Raw genomic sequence first — 19,101 nt, forward strand, 5'->3', positions numbered from 1 at the left:
CCACAGTATGCCTCACAGCAGCTGGCAGGCCATAGGAGGCGACAACTGGAGAGAAACCGCAGCTATACCGAATGTGCATGAGCAACATTTCAGCGCCGGTGCACGCCCAGAAATCAAGGGACCCAGAAAGACGTAACCACACTGACGTATAAAAGCAGCAGAGCAACAGCCGGGCAAAATGATAGCTGCCTCGAAAGAAAACCAAAGTGTGAACGCACTTCTAGATGACATAGCCTCATTCCATAACCATGGTTAACGTCACTCAGCGGATTTAAACAAGCATAAGCCTCTGTGTATCCAAATTGCAAATCTGCCTTAAGACCCTTAATGTGGCGCCGTTGGTGTTGAAAAGCACAGTATTTTCAACAAAAGTTTGGAGGGATATTTGGCGCTGCACACACGCGCAGTCTGGTTTCTGGCGCACATAGCCATGGCTGCAGCGCACAGAGACCCTAAACTGCCGCACACAGAAGAAAAAAATTAGAGGGAACATTGCTCAGGATTGTTGTTGTGCAGGAAGGTGCACAAAAACAATCCTGCATGCAATGCAGGCACCCTTGCACCATGGTGCTAAGGTGCCTCTGCTGGCACTAGGCTTCCTATTGTGCGCCAGCACAGGAGAAAGGGCAGGAATGTGTCGTATTGCTGCAAATACTGCACATTCCTGCCCATTCCCAGGGACCCAGCGCAGCACGGTGATATGCTGCATCACTTTTTCATATGTTTGTATCGTGGCAAGGATGTGAGGATTTTTGTAGGTGTTAATACTCGTCAAATCAGTATGTTAAGACTACGGGCCATATTATCAAGAATGGCGCAAACATTATCGCCGCTTTAGCGGCAGGAAACTGCAGTTAAAGCGGCGATAAGGGGCTTGATAATATGCCCTAGAGAATTCTAATAGAAGCCCAGGTACTGGTGTCAAGGACATCAAAACTGGGCTTTTATTGGAATTCTCTAGGGCATATTATCAAGTCCCTTATCGCCGCTTTAACAGCAGTTTCCTGCCGCTAAAATAGCGAGAATGTTTGCGCCGTTCTTGATAATATGGCTCTACATTTTGTAGATGCACTGGGAATATGTGAGGTAGTCACTAGCTAGAAAGCGGATTTAAATTCACTGTGCCCAAGCATACACAAGACCGAACTTGTTTAAGTTTTTAAACCTGGAAAATGATTAATTGTATTAAGAATTGTCTCAGTATACCTCTCTTCCTTCGGCAGAAGATAAATCTAGTATGGTTATGTGATACTTCTTATTACATGCACAATAAATTCACAAATACCCTGATAGCAAGTCCTACAATACATCAAATAAATATTATTTACAGAATGGGGACTGAACAGGCTCTAAGGTTCCAGTGGTTCTCTTTTTGATGTTCCTCATGGATAAACCATGTAGGATGTGATGGGGGACACAGTAAGAAAATGCTATTTTTTTCAGCGATGTTTCTTCCTCAGCATCGCAAGGCATCATAAAAAAGCCAATAATTCCCACTTCATAAAGCAATTGCAATGGGGCGGTTCAGAGGCAGAATTCTGTATCAGCTAATGTAAATACTCTTAAGCCTAGTGACTAAGTTTTAGACTGGAGTTGCCCAATACCAAGTGTTGGTGCCAATTTGGTTCTTGTTTGGGTTCCTGGATCAGCTTATTACAGGTTTCTACTGACTTGTATGAGAGAATTGCAACAGACCCCATAACAGAGGATCATTGATACCAAAAGGCCAAGGCTTATTAATGAATACAAAGGAGGTTTGTGTTTCCTGGACCCAAGCAGCTAAATGAAAATCTAGAGTGAAGTTAGAAGAAAAAAAAACTCCCAACACACTTAAGTTATTAAGAATGCTTCTTACCAACAATGACCCACTTATTCTTGCCCATTCTGTTCTCATGAGCACGTATGCTTGTGATCTTACCCTTAATAAATGCTTTAAATGACTCCCACACTATATAGAGCAGTTTTAGCCTTTGCTATTTTTAAGATATTGGCTGTAACATGAATTTGGTGTCTTTTATATTGCCCTTTTAAATGAATCTTTTATGATCTATGAGGATCTAAATAAAGTCTATGATGGTGATATATAGCAGCGCTGACCCCAGATTTATTTCAAAGAAAATGTCTGTTTCTGTCCTTAACTGTTCTACAACTGCTTGACCTAATGATGACTTCCTGTCAAGTGTCCATCTTGGAGGGGCCGCTTTTTGTATCACCGACAACTCCAAAATAATGGCAGTGTAGTAAGACCGATGTTCTGGGAGCTGGGTCGCTCTCTTCACTTGACTAACAATCTTACAATCTACCAAATAGAAAACAATTCTAGAGAATTGACTGTTTTTCTTACTATGGTGAGTGTACTCCCTGGTTTTACCTGCCATCTGCCTCCAGACATCACATAACGCTAAATCCTTAATCATTAGCCTAATTTACGCCTGCAGCATCATCGATTTTATTGATCCCCTCCGTGTAGATTTATTTAACAAAGTGTCAGAGTATTAAAGTAATCCCCCGGAATTAAGTCAAACTCAAACAATTGTTGGTGCACCTCCTTTAAGGGGGCAGGGTCATCTAAACTGGGGCCATAAAAGCCTGCCAGGATATACTGTATGCTGTGCACTGAAACTTTGGCCACTAACCATCTGCCATCACTGTCTGTCCTATATTCCCCCAGCCTCACCAGTGTACCAGCTTTAATCAGTATCATCACCCCCAAACAGTATTATGACTGATCCATGCAATTGAATTATTTTGTCCATCCGTGTGACTTAAAGAGGTTCCGACATTCTTGTTTCAAAAGATGTGTCTTTTGCAGAGTAATAACCTGAGCCTTTGATAATTTAAGATAGTCCAAGATCTTTCTCTGCCATCCACTAACTCTAAGCCTATTCACATTCCAAGACAGCAGGCGGATAGGGATATTCTCCATGGTGATTTTCTATTTGGACTCTGTGGCTGAGAGTTGGAGAAGAACTTACTCCTTTCTCTTCCTTCAGGCGCATTAAGACTCCTTAAATTGTTGCACCTAGCATTATTTTTCAAACTTTCTAGCTTCTCCCTGATCTCTCAAACCCTTATCTTCAATTTTGCAATGTTCTCACTGTTCACATTAACTTTGCTCCTGAGCCCCTCCATTGACTTTTCCAAAGTTTTAGTTCTCTGCCTTACCCATCTAGTACTTCACAAGTGCCTGAATGACTTTCAGGTTTTTTTTCCGAAAATGGCAAACTTCAATCTTATCTCCTCCATCAATACATTTAACAATATTTCCACCTTACTCTGATCTGTGGAGACTGGGACCACCACGTCTTACCCATGTTTTATCTTGGACCTTCCACCTTGGTTTTGTTTTCTTTGGCTTTCCTCTTTGATTGCTAAAACCCAAAATCGACTCCCAGTGGGGAGCCCGACCCCCATCTCTGGCCTCCTGAGTCCTGAGCGGCAGCTAACTGGTCGGAGGACTCAACTTCTTCCATACCCTCCATACTGCAGCATGTGACCACACTAGCCCAAATATTGGCATGTCTCCCTTCCTCCTCTCAAGCTTGCAAGACTTGTTGTGTACCTTGCCTTGTGCCTCCACTCTTTCGAGTCTACCCTCTCCAGTCCCTCTCAGACTGAACTCTAAAATACGATCCCACGAGGGGTTAATCTATTTAATGGAGTCCCACACTCTCCCTGCATCTTTTGTTTCTCTCTCCTCCCACCACTTGAGGGAGCATTTACTGCCGGGTAAATTTAAAGGCTTCTCCACCTGCGTGCTACTTCACAACCTTCTCTTCCTGCACCTCTTTAGCCCTAGTGTGCATTAACAGGTACCATCCCTTCCCCGTCTTCGTCTCCCCTTCTGCTTGCACTGACCTAATATCTGCGTCTTTTAGGGGTTCACCTTTCTTGCCTCCTGCAATGATGCTACTTGTGGCATCTGTCATACAGCAGCTGCTCCCCCGCTATCAGGTTCCTCGAGGCGAGGTTCAGTGTCAATTGTTCTAAGGCCAACAACGAAGCTGCTGGCGACTGCCAGCATGTTTCTACCCTACCCATGGTGACCCAGAGTACCATCCATGCAACACATGCCACTTCTTTCCAAGCCTGATGGAGGTACTATGGAAGAAGTGCTTGCCAACGCTGGAGATAATGGATAAATGGCAAGTATATATGTGCATCTTGTATGATACAGCAAAATCGGCACTGCTAAGAAAAAACATTTATTTACCCTACACAAAGCGTACTGGACCCCACTGAGGTTGTCAAAACTGCGTTACAGTCCGAGAAGGCAATGTCAGAAGTGTGGGCTGGTGAAAGCAGATGATTCACATATGATAGCACAGTGCCCCAGAATCCAACTTTTCTGGTCATATGTGGGTAAGATGGCTTCTGAAATATTGAATGAAGATATAAAAGTAAGTCTACTACTTGTAGGAAAGGCTGCATTTTTGCCCTAATCACCCCTATTTTTTCGACTGATGCTGGTGGTTACTGACTCTGAAAGTTCCCTGGGCTCTGCTAACCAGGCCCAGAGCCAATTCTCTGTCCGTTAAAGATATATGGTAATTGGTATAATTCTCATTGTCAAAGGCCACCTACCTGTAAGTCCCTAGTATATGGTAGGGCACGTAGGTTCAGAGACACCAGTGGACTAAAGACACTTAGGGGTCTACTGCGTGGTGCCTGGTGTTATTTTAAAGCCAGGCCTGCCTTGCAGGCTGGTTTATGATGTAACTATTTCCAAATTCGGCTTTGGAATTAAAAGTACTGCCAAAGCCCAAAACTAGCTTTTTATAACTTATAAGTAAACCCTAAGGTCTGCCCTAGGTGCTCCAAGGGTAGGGTGCATTGTTATAAAAAGAAGGGACAATATAAAATGTTTTGTATGCTCTATTACAGTAAATTTGTTTTAGAACTTACTATCCTGAAGTTTCCTAAAACAGTCCTATAGCAACCTCTTCTGAAGGATCAGTCTTTGAAAGCATGAGCCAAGCTGCTCGCTGAGTAGGTGTGAAGAGGCCTGGGGATGGAACAATACAGCCATTTGGTGGGAGAATATTTGCTTCCTGGAGAAGCTAGGGAGAGGAAGGGGCTGGGGAGATAAGAAGGACTTCAAAGGCAGGAAAACATATGTAACAGGACCCAGGCCAGCCCCCACGTCCTAGATCCCCAGCCAAATGGGAGCCCCCCCCCCCCCCCCAATTAGATTAGGAGAGGGGCTGGAAGGGGAGTGAAGTCAGATGGTAACTCTACCCTTGGGTTGGGTTACACAGGCGTACACAACAAGGAGAGATTTTCTCCAATTTGGCCAAGCAATGCATTCTGGGTCAAAAAATATCCACACTTTGCAAAAGTGGTCATAGAAGAGGTGGCTAAGTTTACTCCTCTTGCCAACCCAGATTGGAGGATAAATACGGGAGAGCTGCAAGAGCTCCTCAGAACACTGACTGGAGCAAAAGAAGAAGAAGAACTGCCCTGCTGGACCTTTGAACTGCACTACAGAAGCATTGCACTGAAAAGGACAACACCTGCTGCACTGTTAAGGCTTCACAAAGAAAAGTCTGCGCCCGACTCAATAGAAAAGGAGTGGACTACCTGATTGGCAACAGGTACAGCAGAGGTAGAAGCGGTCACCTGCAAGCCCAAAGAGGGGATCTCCCCAGCTGACCAGTTGCCGCTGGATTTTTCCTGGACTGTCACAGTGCATTGTGGGAAAATGAGTCCTAACCCCCAAGAAGCAATCCAGAGTCTCTGAACCCTTGGAATGAGCTAGTGGTCCCTTATTTTCCACAATGGAACAAAGAAACTTCAAGATTAAGTTTTGCAGAAAAGCTCAAGGAGCAGACTGGCTCGACATTGAGAGTCAAGCTGCTGTTGTCGAATCACAAGTTGGCCTAACTGTGCTGGTTTGTCCTGCTGAAAGCTCCAGAGCTCCTTGCTGTCGAGGAAAAAAACTTCCAGAGGCTCACTGAGGCATCGCTCTGCAGCAAGTTGCCATTGTCGAATCGAACTTCGGGCCCGAGTACCTGCCGACGAGCCCATTGGCGAGAGACAAGCTCCAAGAAAAAGACTAAGTCAGAAGGTAAACTTTTAACCAGGACTTAGCCCTCACCTTATCCGACCCGCGCTCTATCGCGGTCAGCCTAAACTTGACTTTGTCTCGGTCCAGCGCGACCAGATAGCCGTGAGTGACTCTTGTAAGCTTTTTGGAGGTAAACCGCACAATTTTTTATTTAATCTGTAAAAAATCATATTTCTGGTTCCCTACATTGGACTTTTGTCATTTTGGTGTTGTTTTAAAGATACAATTTTCTCTATTTCTAAAAATTGGTGTCGGATTTTTACTGTGTTGTGCCTGTTCCTATTTGCTGTTTTGTTGATATTAAATGCTTTACATATACTTGTCTCCTAAGTTAAGCCTGACTGCTAAATTTGCTAATCTACCAAGGGTTGAGAAAGGATTAATTTATTGAGACTTGACCGGACCTCTTAGTGATTGTGGCATTTTTACTAGCTAAAGGTGAATACCTCCACCACCTAATAATCCACTTTCCTACATTTGTTGCGCAGTGGTGGGATCCCGAACTTGTGTTTAGGAACACCAGTCAGGATTTAAGTTGGACAATTATAAATCCTCTAAACTGACCCAGTGCAAAAAATTGATTTTGATTTTTAATTTGGACTAATAGTAATTGATTAATTTTAAATATTTTCTAAAGTACTCTGACCTCAATTTGTACAAAAGGGTTGTGACCTGAAAGTAAGGGATACCATGGAGCTTGATCTCGCTAGCCTACCCACTCTTTAAGTCACAGAGCTTAGGGGCCCGTGTAGGGCTAGGGGATTACCAGCACCCTCCAATTCCAGGAAGGCAGTGCTGATAAAGGTCCTTACAGGCTGGGCAGAGGCACAGCTAGAGGAACAGTCCTCTGATACAGAGAAGGCCCAGGGATTGAGGATGGGGGAAGAAGACCACTTAGATCTCAGTGCTGAGGAAGATGAACACCTTGTCACACACACACAGTGTCCAGGGCCCTGCTTAGAGTTTGTGGGGGAAGTGGATTCACCAAAGGAGAGCCAGGACTGTCCCTTAGGGAAAGAGAGCTTGAGGAACAGCTGACGTATATAGCCCTAGAAGCAGACAAGTTGGCCCTGGTCAAGAAGTGAACATGTGAGGAGAGGAGAACCATAAGGGGTGGTAGAAAGGAAGATGGTGGCAGCGAAGAAGAGACAGAAGTGTCAAGGTGTGGTGGTTTTGATGCCAGACCCCCCAAGCGGATTGTCCCTAAGTATCAGGATGGGGTGACATTGGCGAATAGCTGACAGCTTTTGAGAGGGTTTTTCAAACTGGAGAGGGTGAGTTCTCAATAATGGGAACTGATCCCAGTGGCCTGGTGAGATAGGTTATTGACCTTAGAGGGAGAAGAGGCTGAATCATATCCCCACATGAAGCAGAGATTGATCAGGTTTGGTCGAACTCCTGAACAGTATAGAATGAAGCTGAGGGACACCCGGTAAGTCAGCATCCAATCCTGGGTTGACTTTGTAGACATATCTGTCAAGGCACTAGAGTGCTGGATACAGGTTGACAAGGTAAGTACCTATGAGGAGCTAAAAAATTTGAACATGAAAGAGCCCATATTGGCAATTACCCCTCAGAGAAAAAACACCAGTATCTAGTTGACTCCTAGCTGTCTAGTCCCAGGGAACTGGGTGAGACAGCAGATGAGTGGGTTTGCACCAGGGTGACCAAGAAAAGCCAGGGAGCTGATCAGAAGAAAGGAAGATAGGTCCCCTTCCAAGGGAAAGCCCGGGGTAACAAAAATAAAAAACAGAAATAGTACTCAAAAGGTCCCCAAACACTAGCCCAAGGAGTGAATTCCCAGAGGCTATCCACGTATAAAGTAAAGGGGTATCAGCGAACAAAGTATGACCCTACAAAGGGGGGGTTGTGTTTTGATTGCTTCCAGTCAGGACACAAACAGGGAGATGCAGTCTGCACAAAGAGACCCCTCACCAGTAAGCAGTCCAAGGGGTTTGCTAGAGTTGATGTGGGGGTGGAGGTTTTCCCAGAGATAGGGAAAGGATATGCAGAGGTGACCTTAGTGTTCGTGGGTGGGGTGGAAGTTGCGGCCCTGGCAGCCTTACCTCCAAGCATGGAGAAGTACATGCAGAGGCCTAAAATCAGTGGGACTGAGGTGTTGTACAAACTAGTTTCCCCAGAGTAGATTTCTCCTGGTGTAATTCACCAGGTCTCTTATGCAGACAACAGAGCCAAACTTCGCAATGATGCGCTTGAAATTGCGAGGTGTGACTGGCCCTAAGAAGGTAGGTGTGTCTCTTGCCCTCCCAGTCTAGTGTCTACTTGGAAATGATCTTGAAGCTGAGTGGTCAACGGTGGAAAGGCAAGTAAATGCTCAGATGCTGGACCTCTATGAATGGATTTGCGATGACCACACAGGTTGCACATCAGGGGATTAATGGACACCTGGACCCTGGTACAATGGGCCAAGCCTCCAAGAACTAGAGAAAGGGCACATGGCCTGGTGAGTAACCCAAGTAGCTCAAAAGGTCCAGGAGAAATCCATCCTGGAGAGGTAGGATCTGGTACCAGATAGGGGGATTTCACCCCTACAAGATCTGTCCAACTTGGCAGAGTTGCAAGGAGCCAGTGGACTCACCAGAGAGGAGCTGTGCCAAGGACAAAGGGATTGTCCCACTCCTACAGCCTGAGACAGACTGCCTCCAGGCAAGAGAAGGGTGATGTCAGTGGATTCCACAGAGCCTATTGGGATGATGGAGTCCTCTATACCAGGGCACAGGAACCCAAACTAGGGGCAATCAGGAGAGTTGTGGTTCCCCGGAAGTATAGAGAGTTCTTCCTCACCTTGGTTCATGACATTCCCTTAGCCAGACATTTGGGAAAGAAGAAGACCTGGAACAGGATGGTCAACCATTTTTTTTGGCACCTTATTACTGGCAAGGTAAGGGAGTTTTCAGCTCCTGTTTCACCTGTCAAGCCAGTGGCAAGGCAGGGGTAAGCCAAAGGTTCCCTTTATACCATGCGGACAGTGATTGGGACTCCCTTTGAGAAGATGGAGATTGGTATTGTTGGTCTCCTAGACCCATCCAACTGCCTCTGGGAACAGATATATCTTGATGGTATTGAACCATGCCACCAGATACCCAGAAGTATACCCCTCAAGATGGTCACTGCTCCCACCGTGGCGAGAGCCCTACTTGGCAGCTTCACCAGAGTGCACTTTCCCAAGGAGGGGGTCTCAGATAGGGAGAATAATTTTATGTCTGCCTAACTGAAGGCAATGTAGGATGAATGGGGTTTTACCTACAAGTTCACCACCCCATTTCATCATCAGACCAATGGCCTGGTAGAAAGATTCAATAAGACCCCACAGGGCATGATCATGGGCTTATCTGACAAGCTCAGGAGGAGATGGGATGTTCTCCTACCAAGCCTCCTGTTTTCTTACAGAGAAGTGCCACAGAGGGGGGTTGGCTTAAGCTCTTTTGAGGTACTGTAAGAGGCCCATTGAGTTTGGTTCAAAGAGCTTCTGAAAGGGCCCAAACAACAAGTGCTAGATTATGTGCTAGGTCTGAGGTCTTGCATGGCAGAGTATATAAGGAAAGCAAGCAGTAAAATGGAGGCTAGTGAAGAGTTTATTATGCACTTGTATGACCAGAATGAGTACCATCCAGGAAAGTTGATGTTGGAAATTGTGCACCCAGGGCCGTCCAGGAATAGTGGATTGGGCCCTACTCCATTCTGGATAAAAAGGGTGGGGTCACCTACTTGGTGGACCTTGGCACTCCCAGGAGTCCTCGCCAGGTGCTTCATGTCAACAGATTGAAACCCGACTAAGACAGGGCAGATATGACCATGCAGATGGTTCCAGATGAAGGAGGGAAGGAGGAGAGTGAGCCTCTGCCAGACCTCCACTCCACTAATGCACAAGATGGGTCAGTGGAAGGAGTAGTACTCTCTCCTAAGTTGACAATGTAGCAGCAGAAATACTGCAAACAAGTGTTGGAGCAGTTTGCTGGGCTGTTCTCCCTGGCCTCACTACTTGTTGTGTCCATGACATTCACACCGGGGACAGCCGACCTGTTAAAGAACAAGCTGTGCAGGTTGTCTGACTAGGTAAACACCATTAACAAGGCTTAGGTAGCAAGATCCTGGAGTTGGGGTAAGGGAGTCCTCTGACAGTCCATGGGCCAGTCCAGTGGTACTGATGCCAAAGCGGGAAAGAAATAATTGAGGTTTTGTGTATTGTACAGTGGTTTGAATGCAATTTCCAAGGCTGATGCTCACCTCCTACTGAGAGCTGATGAGCTCATTGACAGTTTGGGGGCTGAAAAGTACCTGAGTACATTTGATTTGACCTAAGGCTACTGGCAGATTGCTCTAATTCCAGAACCACAGGCAAGGTCAGCAGAAGGCCACTTTGAGTTGAAAGTGATGCCCTTTGGCTTGAAGAATGCCCCTGCCACCTTCTAAAGGTAGGTTTACAGAGTCCTGGCTGGGTTTGAAACTTTCATTGCAGCTTATATGGATGATATAGCTGTATTCCTTTCCACCTGGGAGGAGCACCTGGGCTACCTGAGGGAAATGTTTCAGGCTCGGCAGAAGACAGGCCTGACTATCAAGGCATGCAAACGCCAGACAGGACAAGGTTCAGTAATGTTTCCTGGGCCACCTTGTAGGTGGAGGCCATGCATGACCTCTTCAGCCCAATATCCAGACCATCCTGCATTTGGAAGCTTGTAAGACCCAGACATAGGTCAAGGACTTTTTCGACCTGACTGGGTACTACAGGGTGTGAATGAGCTAGTGAACCTTATTTTATCTAAAGGAACCAAGAAACTTAAAGATTTGAATATTTTGGAAACTTCTTGAAAGGTTTTGCAGAAAGACTCTAGGAAGTGACCTGCTCGATGTCAAGAATCAAGCTTTCATAGTCGAATCCGAATCTGCCCGACCACCATAGATGTTGAGGACAAACACTTCTAGAACATCACCAAGGCATTGCGCTGCAGCAGACTGCCATTGTTGAATCAAACTTTTGAGGAAGCATCTTTCCTTGGTTTTTCCTTTGATACTGCTCGCCAGGAGGAGATTTGTAAAAAGGGGCTTTCCCCGGACTCCGAAGCATGCTAAATGATTACAATCTCTCAGGAAGGTTTGCAGACTAGACCTAATATGCAGATCTAATAAAAGAGGGTAAATTTGGCTCCTGGTGGATTACTAGTGTGATAGAGAAGTCAACATGGGAGTAATCGAAAAGTGAGACTGGTTTGATGAATACACCTTTCAGCTGACCAGCTGGAAATATGTGCTTTAGTTGCAGCATTCTTTGTTTTCAAATAATTCCAATCAAGACTGACAGTCCTTCTAAGGTTTTATTTCCGAACAATGAGTTTTTGGTCATAAATGATATTTTGTTAGTTTCGTATTGTTGCCTCAATTTCAATTAGGCAGATAGCCCAACACATAAACGCTTTATTGAGACTGACTTTAATTGGGCGATATGTATGTTAATACGCCTAAATGTAAGTTCATACTAGTTTGTATCACTTAGCCCTTTTCCAGCAAGATTATCCAGAATATTAATTAGCCCAAAATGGCAAGTCTATTATTCTTATAGGGAGCAGACAACAAGAATGGCATTTTCTAACTTATCCATGCTCTGACTCAACTGGGAAACCATCTTTTGAAGTTGGTGTCAAAGGGAAACAAAGCAAAAATATACCTCATGCTAGAAACCTATGACCACTGTCATCTTACAAATGAGAGGAAATATGAAGATTTGTTTCTGTCAAAATGTTGCAAAAGGAGGTATAGACCTGATGAGTGAAAATTATGATTTCATACTTCAAAACGGCATCAATAGTGTCAGGCCATTTCTGTATTAAACAAAAATGTGGGCCCACAATCTATGTTATTTTATGTTATTTTAAGTTATGTTATGACCACCGTCATTGCAGGTGGTCCTTCTAGTGACTGAAACTCGTGCTAGGTGACACCAAATCTTGCTCATGCTCGTCAGCTCGTATTCTGAAGTCTTGCGTTGTTCATGTTGTCACTGTATTATTTGAGCGGGAAAACATTCTGCCGTGCAGCGATTGGCGGAATTTGGCGGGAACTCCACTTTACAAGAGTAATGCGGTGTCGCAAAAATCCTCCAATTTTTCTTGTGGAATTAAAATTCCACCTGGGCTTAGTTATGTTATGCTATTTTATGTTATCTTATCTTATGTCATCTTATGTGCAATGGTCGTCAGTTCCCTTCCCTCTTGATTCTCATGAAAATGCAAATGTCTGTGATTGTGTTTTTTTCCAAGGAAGGGTCTTTATCAAGGGCGTTTGGACGCATTCAACCTTCCTACAGACTAGTAAAATGGCGGAAAAGTGGTCCAAAATGTACAGGCTTTATCTATGTATTTATCAGATTTCTATACTGCTCTCACACAATGAAGTACAGGGACACTTTAAGCTATAACAAGAATAGTAACGCAAACTTCTTACATTAAATAATAATTAGTATGAGTGAGTAAAAATACAGTAGAAGCATGCGAGGCAATGTAAGGGTAGTGGCAAAGAGGAGTTTGGGCAAACAAAGGAAGGTAGATGCAAATTAAAATGTTGAAGTGCAGATGAGGAGACAGAGGGAGCAGCAGACACACACACCTCATAGGGGAGAGAACGCGGTATGATGAGGGCTAGGGCTAGGTAGAGTGGAACAGATGGCACACACAGTGGGGTACAAGTTTTGCCTAAGGATATCTTTAACTCACGTTTGATAGCTTGGCCTTAGCAGTATACAAACCTCCAAAATATTTGACTTTTGACATGTTGCAAGCAAATAAAATAACCCTGGGCCTAATTTTGATGTCGAGTGGAAAGCCATCTGACAGCTAGTCTTAGGTTTTCCACCCAATATCAATGGTTTCCGTCCAACCACCGTATTACAATACTGGCGGTCAGCGGGAAACCCTCGAGGGAATTCTGCTGCACTTCGACAGGCTCAAGGAGCCCATCGGAGCATCGTTGGGGCTGATAATCCCCAAATGGCGGCAGTACCTGCTCTGGCACAGCCGCTGGGATTGTGATGTCCATTTCCCACAGCCTTCCCATGTCGCCTTTCCAACATGGAAAGGCTGTCAGAAAGTGACTTTGGGTTCCCTAGTGGGGACCCTGTTCTCCTGCACCTCCGCTATGACATTGATTGGTTGAGATGCTCCGTCCATCACCACCCCCCTTTGTACCGCTTTGGCCGCCATAAGTGTGGCAGGGTATGCTCAGACGTGAGTCCCTTGCTCTCTTTGCCACTGGATTCAAGCAAGCCGGGCTGAAGACGGCTGGAATGCCAGAAACCGGTCCTCGGAAGCTTGTTTCCGGTCCAGGGAAGGCATGGCTTGGCAGTTCGGGCTGGACTGTTCCCATGAGGCACAGGGTCAGACTGATTTGCATATGGCCATGTCTGAACTGGGGTGGCAGAGTGGGCTAAAGAACGGTTATGGATCAAACCCAGATCTTTTGACTGGGTGTGAGTGTTTGATTGGTTCAGATGCTCCGTCCATCACCACCCCCTTTTGTACCGCTTTGGCCGCCATAAGTGTGGCAGGGTATGCTCAGACGTGAGTCCCTTGCTCACTTTGCCACTGGATTCAAGCAAGCCGGGCTGAAGACGGCTGTAATGCCAGAAACCGGTCCTCGGAAGCTTGTTTCCGGTCCAGGGAAGGCATGGCTTGGCAGTTCGGGCTGGACTGTTCCCATGAGGCACAGGGTCAGACTGATTTGCATATGGCCATGTCTGAACTGGGGTGGCAGAGTGGGCTAAAGAACGGTGATAGATCAAACCCAGATCTTTTGACTGGGTGTGAGTGTTTGATTGGTTCAGATGCTCCGTCCATCACCACCCCCTTTTGTACTGCTTTGAGTGGTAGCCACTTTAATGATGTAAAAGGTGTGAGATGTGGTCAACATCCTCACATCTGCAGGCACCCACTATATATGGGGTTACTCAGTCAAGTGACTGACACTTTTTAAACTTAGTGCAGTCTTCTTCTCTTTCAAGGTATTTTCACTATAGGTAGCTTCAGGCTCAAATAATAGTGTCCTCAATAGGTTGCAGCAGCCCAAGACTCAAACAAACATACAGTTCTATTCAGTAGACTCTCTTCCACAGTCCTGGAAAAATGAAATAGCTATTGAGATTTAAGTGTAGGGCTCAGGCAGTTCTCCTGGTATTTCATTCAGCAGTAAAATCAGGCACCGTGGTGATTACTTCCTTCTTTTCCATCTTTCAAAAGTTATTGAAGGAGCAGTGGGCTCCACTGTCTTCTTACAGCGGACAGCCTGGTGCGTCATTAGAAGGTATAACTACACAGACCCACAGCGACTGTATTGTGTTCCACTCACCTTTCTCTGCTGTCTGATGCAGCGTCATCTAATAAAGTCTTGGGGAAACCTCTTGGCTTGAAACATTTCACATCTTAGTTTAAGTTTGCAAGCTTTATAAATTTTTGAGGGCCACTGGGGGACTGATGATTCTTGACAGCTTTTCCTCATTTGGAGCCTTGATTCCAGGCATTGTTCTCACCTGTTCTGTGTCCCACCCGTTCATATGCCATCCCCCTTCACAAGCACTGCGAGCCTGCATCCTGCTGCTCTGTTCCTTGCACCATCCCAGCCTCCACCATCCCTTGCCATGCCACACTGTCCCTGACACCCACCCTTTGGGCTTTGAGGAGAAAGAGTACTGCAGCCAGACAGCCCCCTTCAAAAAACAGTCATCTTAAAGCTCCTCAGGCACGCCTACAAAGCCCTCCACAACGCCGGACACACATACCTCAACCACCGCCCCTCTTTCTACGCTCTCACCAGATATCTCTGCTCTGCCCAACTGGCCCTGGCCACCATCCCACGGATTCGCAAGACCACGGCTGGAGGAAGATCCTTCACCTACCTCACTGCGAAGACCTGGAAATCCCTGCCTCTGCACCTCAAGCAATCACCAACGCTGACGCAATTCAGAAAGCACCTCAAGGCCTGGCTCTTTGGCTGAACGACAGATCCACCCCAACCCTCAGCGCCTTGAGACCCTCATGTGAGAGTAGTCGTGCTTTATAGGATTACTGATCGAACATAAGATTACTGATTGACAGTCCGAATCCTTGATCCATCTGGGGTTGTCAACTTTTCTACTGGTCTTAGCAAAAAAAACACTGGCCAGGCCATTAAAAACAGCCTCCATCCCAGGGGACACACAAGAGCAGTCATCATACCAAACATGATTTTTCTGAAGAATATGGAAGATTCCATAGAGCCACGCCTTGAAAGCTGTTCGGAATACAACATGATCAAGTACGGTTATTAAATAGGGCTGGAGCTCCATTGTTTGGCTACAGCATAGGAAAAGGATAGACCTCTAAGTCCAATCAGGCAAGTATTTCAAAGAGCCAGAAGAAGATCTCAATACTTGTACTGGCATGTTAGAGCAGAAACACGAATTAAGAAATTCTGGGCTGATATTTTTGTCAGGGCTTTGCAGCAGAAATATGGGACCCTATTTCGAAAGGTAAATTTGTTCATGAACATATGAATATGAATGAATTTACCTGCTTATTCCAGGCAGGAATTCACTGAGAGATTCCTGGCAAGCATAAATTGCATTGATGGGAGCCGGAATTTCCTCCACAAGTGCTGAGTTCTCCACACATGCAAGGCCCACTCAAGGGGCAGGAAAATTTTCATTTTAAGGCAATCCAAGGCATAGTCAGCCTTGGAAGTTTGTGAAACCAACAATTAGGTACATTTGTGGGCATTCACAAACTCATCCCATTCCTCTTGAAAGGGTCAGGTTTTCACTCAAACCCCTTTTAGAGTCAAGCGATGCACCTACAATAACCTCATCCACCTCCAGTTAATACAGACACATTGGATTATTGTTAAGGAGAGTACCACAAAGAGATAAGGGCTGAAGTGTGGCTATTGAGGGTGATCAGGATAGTCTGTCTGAGGCAAGGGCACTAGTTACTTGAAGAGATACGGCTATAAAATGAGAATGGCACATTTTCCAACCATTGTGTGGATGAGGTGGGTGGAAAAGAGACAATAGTTCTTCTCCTGTATAGAAGATATGACAACAGTTAGATAAAACGAGGAGAAAAGCAGCAACATGGCATGCCCCAGGCCCAGTTAGCACCCATACAGGCAAAGACCTGCATGGCTTAGGAACGCCTTATGTGCTCCAAACTTCAGCCAGCTAAGAATGATTGTATGGCCAGAGGGCTTTTTGGGGGCACTGATGAATGCTGTGGATGGAGAAGTTGTGCAAAGGCATCCAGACACACTGGGCCTAATTCACAAAGGTAAACTTAGAAATGAAGTCAAAGTTTATACCTGAAGTCCAATGGCCCGATTCACAAAGGTAAACTTAGACTTCAGGTCTAGGCTTACTGTTGTAAATTGGGCCCTTAGATTTCGGGTCTCAACTTACACTTCAGGTCTAAGGGCTCAATTCACAAAGGTAAACCTAGTCCTGAAGTCTAGGTTTACCTTTGGGAATTGGGCGTTTACACTTCAGGTCTAAACTTAGACTTCAGATCGAAGTTTATTTTTGTGAATCAGGCCCTTAGACTTCAGGTCTAAAAATAGACTTCAGGTCTTAGTTTACTTTTGTGAATCGGGCCCACTGTTTTTTGATTATGGTAAATAAAATAACTTCCCAAAGAATATGATGTCTGGAACCCAGTTACTCTGGTGTGTAAGAAAATTAACCTCATAAAGAAATCTATTTACCGTACGTTGAGACATCTTCGGGATAATCCATCAGATAAAACGCTATTAGAACTGCTACAGAACAACAGGTGCTGTTAAAAAAACACAAATGGGAAGCGAACAGATCTGTGGAGGACAATCTCTGGGCAAAACTGCACGCTGATAACAAACAGAGTAATAGGGCAAAATTCTGCAAAACTATAAATCAATTTATACGTCCCTCACACAAGGGATTTTCTTCTAACATCTCAGAAGAAGATGGGCATACTACCTCAGGAATCATTTTAATCAAGACACTCTCATGACTCTGGAGTTAGGAACTGAAAATGCTTCAGGAGGTGCAACTATTAATACAGTATGGGCAATTACGGCCCACAAAAACCCCTGGTAAAACAGAGGGTCAATTACCAACAAATGATGAGTGAAATCAACTCTTTCAAGCGGCAAATAGGAAAAGTAAGGAGAGAGGGGGCTCCAGGTCCAAATGGAATTCCACCCGTCCTTTATAAACCAGATGCAAACAAATGGGGCTTAGAGCTGGAACCACTTTTCACTGAAATAAGGTTATTTAAACGCTCTGCCTTCAACCTGGAAAGGATCAAATATCTCTCCAGCATTCAAGTCAGAGGAAAAATCATTACCACAGAATTATCGTCTAGTGGCTCTTCTGGATAAAGAAGATACATTTTTTACAGGAACACTTCTAGAGGTGCTCCAGGCTAGGGCCAAAGAGAAATGAATCTGTAACCCCACTAAACCAGACTGGCTTTGCTAAACAGTTGGAACAACTACTAATATTCTAACCATGGCAATGCTAATAGACAAGGCGGAATCAACAAAAATGCCCCTACATCTATGTTTTATAGATTACAAGGCTGCCTTCGACCGTGTGAATCGTTACATCTGATGGTCCAAACTGAGTAGCCGGGGGAGCCAACAGCCTCTGCTAAATCTGCTGATTAATCTGCATACTGACACATGGGTTCAGACAAAGCTGTGTGATGAGTCACTTCTGTCAAGATGTACACCAACTTAAAAAGGGCTCAAACAGGGATGCGTTTTAGCACCCACACTGTTCAAGTTGTTTTTAGCAGACCTCGTCCCTATATTAAACAGCTGTAATTCTCACACACCAAGGTTAGGAGGGCTAACACTATCATGCCTCCTTTATGCGGACGATATAGTCCTGATCAGCCAAACACAAAAAGGCGTACAACATCTTTTGAACATTATGCAGGACTATTCCAAAGTGAATGAACTAATTATAAACTTTGAGAAAACAAGGACCATGACAGTCAGCAAAAAAAGGAAAAAACCTGCAGCTTGGTACTGGGGCAGGACCCATATCGAGGACATGTAGGAATATAAATATATAGGCGTGAAGATAGATAAAGGCGGCCACTTCACTGTACAGAAAACCAGCATCAGAGGAGAATAATAGAGTGGGTGAAACTGCTATGTCTTAATTTCAGTTGTTGTGTTATTAATTTTATACCCAGAGAACAAACTGAGGGCCTCATTTAAAAGATTTTGATGCAGGGCAGCGCAGAAAGTCACTTTGCTGCTCTGCCTTGCGTCAAAAGAAAAGGGCAGGAATATGCCGTATCTAGATACGGCACATTCCTACCCTCTTCCACTGAGCAGGGCCGGACTGACTACTGGGCGTTTTTGGAATTCTGCTGAGCTGGGGGCTGATTTCATTCATGGAGACCTGCGTGTACTTCAAAAGAAAAACAAATTTCATTCAGTACACGCAGGTCCCCATTAACGAAATCAGCCCCCAGCTCAGCCGCATTCCAAAACGCCCAGTATCAGTCCAGCCCAGCCACTGAGCTGGCATACAAATTGCTAATAAAAGCAACACAAAAACACAGAAAGATAGGGGGGCCTGAATGGGTTAGTTTATTGACCATAACACCTCACAACCCAATCCATAACAACAATAATTGATAAGAGGTGTATAGTCAGGAAAAATGTGTGCTGTTCTGAAATCAAGTAACAGTCAAGATCGTGGATAAGAGAAATTACACTCGGCTGAAGAAACTCCCATCAGCCCACCATTGTGGCGGAATTTCATCACGTGGAATACGGATGGTACTCGGAAGCCGGCCAGAGGTACCGACGGACAGAGCGGGGCCTCATTTTTATCCCGAGCGGGTGCCGGGTGAGGTGAGGTTATTTCCCACATAACGCTGGGAAAAGGACGATTTATCTTACTATCCGCCAGCTAACATTGGGGCTCCAAGTTCCTGGTAGGAGTATGTATATTGTTTGAATTTACACTGTATAAATTATTTACTTTGCAGTCGCTTTTT

This window comes from Lissotriton vulgaris, chromosome 10 (assembly GCF_964263255.1).
Source record: "Lissotriton vulgaris chromosome 10, aLisVul1.2, whole genome shotgun sequence".
NCBI lineage: Eukaryota > Metazoa > Chordata > Amphibia > Caudata > Salamandridae > Lissotriton > Lissotriton vulgaris.